Below are 8,919 nucleotides of genomic sequence, written 5' to 3' on the forward strand. Positions count from 1 at the left end.
GCTGGGGTTTGGAGACTTTTGTTCTCCCCCAGGATTTTGATTTAGTGCCCAGTAATGTCTCTGAACTGATTTAACTCCTCATAAGTCTGATCATGGACCTTGTTCTTTCTTTAGTAAAAGTATTTTAGTTATTAAAGGTATTAATAGCACATTGATATTAAACGCTACATCAATATATATTAAGTATAATTAGTAATTATTATTTAAATACTTCATGGCATACAATATAAAGAACAGCAATTTTTTTGAGCTTACATTTTAAGTTTTTTTCCTGCTTCTTAGGTTAGCCAAAGATTTTGCATTACTTTTTAGAGAATGATCTCACTCTACAGAACCATTTATGGAAGTACACGCATAAACATTTTGGTGATATAAGTAACTGGTATTGCTTGGCTGGTTCTTTTTGTTGTTATTTAGAAAACTTCATGCAGAAACTTTCAAATATCTATACTGACTTACTGGTCACTTTTTTTCCTAAACTCTATTCACCTTCTTTGCTGCTATAAAGAAGTCTAATTTTATTACATCAAAATAGAAGCTGAAGGCCTTTATATATATTGTTATGGATGGTACGGAACTAGAATGCACTTATTCTAATAAATAAGTAAAAAAAGGGGAAGTTTCTTGGAAAATTAACAGGCAAGTAACCTTATACTGTTGGCTGACATTAAAAATTAAGGTAAGAAAGCAAACTTTTGAGAGGGTATGATTCCACCTTTACCTTTCCAGCTCAAATGCTCTCCTTGAGGCTTCCAAAGTGAATTTTGTTCAAAACCTTAGAGGCTCTGCTTTTCAACTTGTTCTTTGCTATTCTTCTTTAGCTGACTTTCATGTATTTTAAGCTAAATTTAAAGTTTGTTTCTTGCGTCTACTGCTGACTTTTAAATTGATTTTGTTTCCAGCAGCACAGGCAGTGTCGAGATTAATCGTCATCTGGGATGAGACTCAGAGCTCATCTGAAAGTTTACGTAAAGCTGTATTACGTCTCAGACTGATTCTGAACCTGGCCTCTAATCTGTTTCTCAGTGGAAGTTTTGCTTTGCTAACTTTGGTAAGAAAGCCTGCAAACACCAGAAGGTCTCCAGTCTGATTTTCACTCTCAGCCAGCACTGCTGATGAAGGGAGCAGTTTTCATCTCCCCGCTTCTATCAGTGTAGGTGTTTGCGTGGCTGCAGATCAGAACAGATTGGGGAATTGATGTGGGTTAAAACCAACTGTTTGGGGTGGTTGGGGCTTTTTAAACCAGTCTAGTTTTAACCAGGTCGCTGTGTGCTTCACCACACATGTTTGTGTTAGTATAAGCAGGAGAGATGAGAAGATCTCTTCTTCTGTTGACAGTGCTGGTTCAAAAGGGAAAAGTACTTGTTTGGGGTTTTTTTAACAGAATTTTCGCACTTAAAATCTTGCCTGTGATTGAGTCCATGCATTAAAGTTGTGTAAGGAAGGGAACAGCATTCTGCATATTGCACAGACTTTTGCTTTTATTCATTGCCTTCCAGCCAAGCAAGTTCTAATACTTACTACAGAGAGCATGACAGGAGGGTGACCTTGAGCCTTTATTTCATTTTTTGGCAATAAAATGCACACTTTGAATAGCCCCCACAACAATGCATGTGTAGGTTTTTTTTTCCCTGCCTCGCTACCCCTGTGCTCTCCAGCTCCTTAGAGGGAAGGGGTCTCGCAGAGGTTGACTCTGTTCAGTGTCTGAATATCTCTGAAAAGAGACATTTGCAGCTCGCTGTATCTATCGTACAATAGAAAATTCCACTTTGGGTCTTCACAAAGTCATCTTAATAACAGCATTTTCATTCAAAATAATAGTTTCACTAACTTAATATGGGAATCTGAGTACTCACAGTCTGTCAGTCCACGAGTTGGTCTGGAGCTGGGCTCAGCTCTGCTGTGTGGCTCTCTGCAGCTGGGGAATGCTGTGGTTTGGGAGGTTTTTGGTACCTCACTGATGCTGCTTTTGCTCCAGAGTCTGCTCAATCAGTTCTTCCTCTGCTCTTGCCTCCATGGATCTTTCTCCAACAAAACTGACAACTTTGTGCCCTTGGGTTTTGCAGTAGTGGGGAATCTGTCCTACTTTTCCACAGCATGTGTCTGTTTGGTGGAGGTGGCAGACTCCTGTGAGTGTTGAGTTGCTTCTTGCCTGTAACCGTTAAAAAATTCATTTTCATAAAGTAGTGGCAGCATCTGGAATCAGCAACTCATGTTGTTTGTTTGAAATTTCTGTGTGTTTCTGTGATTGCACTATTTGAAATTCTCCATCACTCCATCTTTTATTTATTTAAAGCATGGGTTCTGGTAATTGTTGCTGGTGCAGCTGCACACACATCTGACTTGGATTGCTGTTTTTATACGCTAACAACTAAACACCACCAGGTGTCCTCTGCTTCTCTACCAGATCTGAATTACCTCCTGGAGATTCTCCTCTGGATTGGAAAATACTAATTTTAAACAAACCCCTGTGGTGAGGGGTGGTACACAAACCTTTTCCTCAGCTTTGAAGAACTTGTGGCGAGCAGCCACTTTGGAGTGTTAGGGGATTTGCAGTGTATGTTACATTTTGGTAGCACAGCTTTCCCCCGGCCCCCACAAACTTATCTGTGACCCCATGGCTCATCAGTGTCCAAGGGATCGTTTTTCCAGCAAGGACAGAGAAGAGCTGGCTATTTCCAGGTGTCTGCTCCAGCAAGGACACAGAAGCAGCTGGCTATTTCCAGGTGTCTGCTCCAGCAAGGACAGAGAAGAGCTGGCTATTTCCAGGTGTCTGCTCCAGCAAGGACACAGAAGCAGCTGGCTATTTCCAGGTGTCTGCTCCAGCAAGGACACAGAAGAGCTGGCTATTTCCAGGTGTCTGCTCCAGCAAGGACACAGAAGCAGCTGGCTATTTCCAGGTGTCTGCTCCAGCAAGGACAGAGAAGAGCTGGCTATTTCCAGGTGTCTGCTCCAGCAAGGACACAGAAGCAGCTGGCTATTTCCAGGTGACTCTTCCAGACCTGTTGCTGAAAGCAGCTCAGCCATCACCACACACAGGCCCATCCTGCTCTTACCAAGAACTTGTTAGCAGAAGCCGTTAGTGTCAATCTACAAATGGATTTTTGCTAGAATAGTAGTCAAGATAATTGAAATAAAAATGAGCATGAAAGTTGGTAAATACTGAAATTTGTGTGTTTTCTTCTTGCCTTGGTCCTGTCTCCTTGCTTGTTCTAGTCAGGAAGGGATTTCTGTGACAGACAATGTGTGAGAGAACATATTTTTACACAGCAACACAGCCTTCTGTGGGATGCAGTGAAGCACTGGGAGATGAAAATCATGCTGTGTCCTTGCTGGTGGTGCACTACAGGCTGCTCCATCCCGGGCCAGGGAGATTTATTTTGTCCCCAGCAACTTCTGAGCTCAGGAAAATGACCTCTCTCTATGGGAGCAGCTGAAATCCCCCAGGAGCTGGGAGCTCCTGTTTTGCAGAAGTGATCAATAGCACTCATTCTGAATGCTTTAAACCAGTATCCCACCTCCCAGCTTTTAGGGAAGTTACACCTTATTTTGGATAAGAGATAAGAAAAAAAGGCCCATTTCATGTTTTTTTCCTTCTCTGTGGAGACATCAAACAGCAGCAAATGAGGGTGTTCCCTTATCAGATGGAACAAATAGAAGCCGTAGGTTATCCCCAGTTAAATACTTTCTATTTTAGCTTTGTACTCCTGAATTATTCACAGCGCTGGCTCCGGAATGGTAACAGAGCTCCAGCTGCATTCCCAGCAGCATTGACCTAGAGCCACACCAGATGGTGGCTCCTCAATGGCTCTGCGAGGCAAGTGACGACACCAGCTGAAGGTGGTGTCCTCAGAAAGAAATCATTTCAGTGCTGGCACTGTGTGGGAATAAATCACACAGGCTCCATTTCCTTCATGGTGGAAGAGGCCACTCTTTACCCACATTACTCCTTTTCATGCAGTTTTACAGACCTCGTGTGTTACTCCAATTGGTCAGTAGTTTTCTGCCAATTACTTTATTGTTATTAACAAGTTGCTATCCTGCACTGGTTGGTCACTCAAACCCTTGGTGTGCACGTGCAGGGACAGTTGTTTGTGAGAGATAGTTTTCATTTTTCTGTCTGATGGTGTAAAACCAGTTTATACAGGTGTAAGTTGTTTTTCACCCAGGAATAGATTGTTATGTTAACAAGCTGCTCACACCAGGATTGCTTTCACACGGGAACTTGCAAAATGCTGGCTTTGAGAAGGCCAGCCACTGATTCCAGGACAGCAGGCTTGATTTTGTGAAGCCTTTCTTTATGATTTTTCTACCTTACTGCAACAGCAATGCTTTCAAGGGCACTGACTGTGATAGGATGCTTCCTTACCACCCTTTATTTTTAATATCCATTTTGTGAATATTTCTGAATGTAATTGGGTGATTGACCAGAATGTTTGTTCATTCTTGTAATATGTGTAGATGGTGAGAAGTCATGTCAAGGGTGTTAGGCCGAGGCTGTGATGGTTTGAGTTGCTGAATGATCCTCATGGATTCTGCAATGGTATTCCTGTGTATTTTAATTAATCAGCTGTTAATTACACCTTAGCCACATTTGACTGCGTGCTAATTCCTCAACGTGAGATCTTGTAGTTAGCGTGTACAATTTATGTGCTGGAGGAACTTTATTGGACACCAGCTTGAATTCAAGTGTCTGAATTGAAGTGGATTTAACTGCCTATGTTATTATTAATATGCTAATATATTTAAATCCAAAGGAAGGCAGTTATGCAGCTTCAATACAGGATTTTGTTTATTAGCCTCATAATTGTAGCCTCCAAACTGCATATTCTCACCATGATGAGTTATCAAAGCAGAATTGAAATTCTGTGCACACACGACAAAGAATGAGAAGGATCATTAAGCAGAATAAACAGCTAGTGACACTGAAAAATACATTACAGTGATATTTTAAGCTAATGCTTGTGTGGGCTGTGCGAAAGCACAAAGAGTTTATCTCCTCCAATCATTTCTGCAGTTCTGCTACTAAACAAGGGGCTTGTTCTGCTGCTTCCCTTTACCTGCCCAGGCTGGGCAAGGCCCTTCGGACAAGACAGGGAGGACAAGAAGGTGACAGGGCTGCAAAGGGGGATAAAGATGAGGGAAGGTGTTGATCTAGAAAATGGCTGATACACACTTGGTAACCATTTCTTCCAAATATCATTTTGAAAAACTCTCATTTTCATAAAGAAGTTGGTCTTAATCGGGAGGAATATTTTGTCCTTCAAAACAAGTTAATTTATGTTCTTTATCCTTTCTAGGTTCTAGTCCAACTGGAGGCTCTGTGTTGGTATAAACAGCCTCATTCCATGACAGATGAAAGGAAGAATTGTCACTCTAGTTCCTCATTTATGAAAATATTCACTGGTATTATACTATCAGTGCAATCCTAGCTGCTCTTCCATTAGTTAAGCTGATTTATTTGAAACTGTTAGAGTGGGAGATGCCATCAATGGAATTCATATTCTGTGAAAATTGGAGCTTTTAATACCGAATGCAGTTTATAATGTCACGGCAAGAATGCATGATGATCATGACAAATGAGAATATGCATCTTTTGACATTTTGTAATCATTTAGAAATGACCATGCTTATCTGCATTTCACATGAACTTTGTTATCTGTAACGGAAATGAAAAATATTTAAAAGGCCATTTTCACTTAGCTAATCAGTTCTGTAGGTTTATGTTTCATTTTTTATTCTTTTCAGGCTCCTTGAAGTGCCTATGTAGTTCTGTCTGAAATGCCTGCAGTCCACATGTGCACTTCACCTGAGCCGTGCTTTTATTTACTTTCCAATTCTCCATTTAATTGCATAAGGCTTTGTTTTCCTTATTTAGGAGAATCTCAGAGGATTTAAACTGCATTGCAGAGCAACAGTTACACACTAAATCTTTTTTGTGGTGAATTTTTTTTTTTTTGGTCTCCCTTGCAGTTAGGAAATCTTCAAGATGCTGTGTTTAGCAAACACCTCGAAATTTCAGTGTGCTCATAATTGCATAAATGCAAAAGAGAAATTACTAAATTTTAACATCTGCTGAAAAGGTTGCTCTTTCCTTTTATGCAGAGGTTCAAACTGTTGCAAAAATCCCAGTGATGTGCTTATTTTGCCACAGCTTTGCAGACTCCTTGTTTGTGTGTCTTATAGGATATCTTATGTGATCCATGGCTTAATACATAAGGAGAACATAGTTTAACTTTTATTAAACTCCTGTAAGAATATAATTTAACTTTTGCTTGGGGTGGTGGAACTACCTGACTCTGAGTGTTACAAACTACATTAATCTCATAGTTAATTAGACTCATAAAAAGCACAATAGAAAATGAACATAATTAGTCATTCATAAAGATATCCTATAAGACACACAAACAAGGCAGCCTGCAAAGCTGTGGCAAAATAAGCTCATCCCTGGGATTTTTGCAACAGTTTTGAACGTCTGCATAAAAGGAAGGAGCAACCTTTTCAACAGATGTTAAAATTCAACAAGTTCTCTTTTGCATTTATGCGATTATGAGCGCAGTGAGGTTTGGAGATGTTTGCTGAACACAGCACCTTGAAGATTTCATAAGTGCAAGGGAGACAAAAAAAAAAATATTCACCACAAAAAAAGGTTTAGAATGTAACTGCTTCTCTGCAATGCAGCCCAGATCCTCTGAGAGGCCTGGCTTTGCTCATTCCATCAGTCCAGGTTCATTAGCTGCAAGTAGGTAACACTTGGGTGCTGAAAAAAATCCCCTGTATCAGTTATCAAAATTCAATCAGACTGCTGGTATTTTTCTAAAAGTCTCACACTTCTATTAATTGTTGGAATTTATTTGCCTTTTAAATATATTGAGAATTCAAACAGTAGCTTCCACTTGCAGACCATGAACATCCCAGTGTGGCCAATAAAGCAGTTTGGCTTTCAGAGCTGTGTAAGGTTTGTTGTTGCCAGAGGGGAAGTTTTTAGATGTTCTCAGCCTTGTTAATACTCTGAGATTCTCAAAAACCACTTTGCTGTCTGTCTCTGTTTGTACATATGTTTTTGTAAAATATTCTCTGGATTTTGTGCCTGCTTTAGATTCCAAAACAAAATAGGACATTGCTGTTGAGTTTCTTTAAAGAATTTGTGATAAGCTGGTGAAAACAGTCTTGCACATAGGTGCTGAAGCAAGAAATTAATAGTATAGATCTGTAAAATTCATCTTAATTGTGTCATGTCCAAAGTAACACTAATCATAGATAGGTAAATGTGGAGAAACCCTTTCCTTACAGGAAAAAAGAGAATTCCCTAAGAATCTTCACTTTCAAAATTCATCCCAAATCTTTGAGGTGCTCTGGATGAAAGCACTAAATTATCTGGCACGGTGTTTTAAAATCAGGATGTTTCACAAAACCCCTCAAGTGTTTTGTGGTGGAAACAGTATCAAATGGTTTGGAGAGATATAATTTGAATTCAGGTAGGTGGTTGGGGGATTTAGCATTGCTGAACTGAAATTAAAAAAGGAAAAGAGATGAATGCATTTCAGGATAAATGATTTATTACAGGCCTACCAACTTCCCCAAGGAAACAGTAAAAGGAGTTTTGTTTCACAGATTTAGAATTCTCTCAGACAAGGTAGGAGAGGAGCAGGAGGGAGCAAGAATTTCTTGGGAGAGAAATACAAAAATCCAAAATTTGTGCGTAACTAGGGAGGAAATTCACTGCCCACTTTTCTTCAGGTTGGTTTGAATGCAAGTGTGCAGCCATGGAGAAAGCAACACAAAGTCTATTCTTTTTTGATACTAAACCAGAGAAAAGTAATTTCTGATCACTGGATTTTCTCTGAATTGAAGGGCTCATATTCAGTGCAAACTGCACTGAGCTACTGCAGAGATGGAGGCACATAAAGGTGAATTTCAGAGAAATTTTGCTTACTTCTAGTTCTTAAATTTTTATTTATTTTGCAAAAATTCTGCATTCCAAAGGCTGAGAACTACCTAATGCATCCAGAAAAAAAAAAAAAAAAAAAAAAGCAAGCTGCAGATAAGCAGTAATTTCAAACCAAAATCAAAGATTATTAAAGAAGCTTGAAGTGGTTTTAAAATTTTTTTCTGCACTTCAAGCCAACTTTTGAATTAGATAACTTGAATTTGAGTACCACTTGCATGATGCCCTATTGCCCTCAGGATTAGGGTTAGTGGGAATTTCTACTTGTCATCAGAGAATCTGGAATTTTGACAGCTGTGAAAGATGAAGATGCAAATCACCTTGGTCTGTTCAGATGCACATAAAATGCTCTTTCTGACATTTTCTGTAACATAAATGGTATTTACTTAAATACAAGGTTGTTAAATAAACAAATGTAGACTGTATTACTTAGACTCATGTCCTACAAAAAGTTTACATTACCTGCTCCTGTTTGGACTGCTTGTAGAAATACTCTTATTAGATTTAATAAATAATATTTAATAAATTAGATTATTAGATTTAATACATTTGATTTGATAAATAAATATACGTAATAAGAGATTTAGAAGCAAATACTTTACAAGAATACTAGACATTTTTCTTCTGCTTAATTAATTTTGCCCAGTAACTTGTAATTAATTCTTTTTCTAATGTATCTCTTTATTTTAACTATATATTTGAGTGCCTGAATTTTGATCAGTAATTTGGGATGTTCTTCTGATTCCCTTCTTTGGTGTGTCAGTAAAAACTGGCAAAGTGGTGTAATCCCATCCCATTCTTATCAGGCTAAAACCTTAGAAGCCTTGAGATTATATTTCAGTTTAATCTGAAGCCACAATGATATTGAAGGGTTTTATGATACACAGAACAAAAAAGTTCCACGGTTTCTGACCTGGTAGTGTTAATGACATTATCTGGGGTTTATTTGTTTGTTTGCTCCTTGGACTATT

The sequence above is a fragment of the Motacilla alba genome, chromosome 12 (assembly GCF_015832195.1).
Source record: "Motacilla alba alba isolate MOTALB_02 chromosome 12, Motacilla_alba_V1.0_pri, whole genome shotgun sequence".
NCBI lineage: Eukaryota > Metazoa > Chordata > Aves > Passeriformes > Motacillidae > Motacilla > Motacilla alba.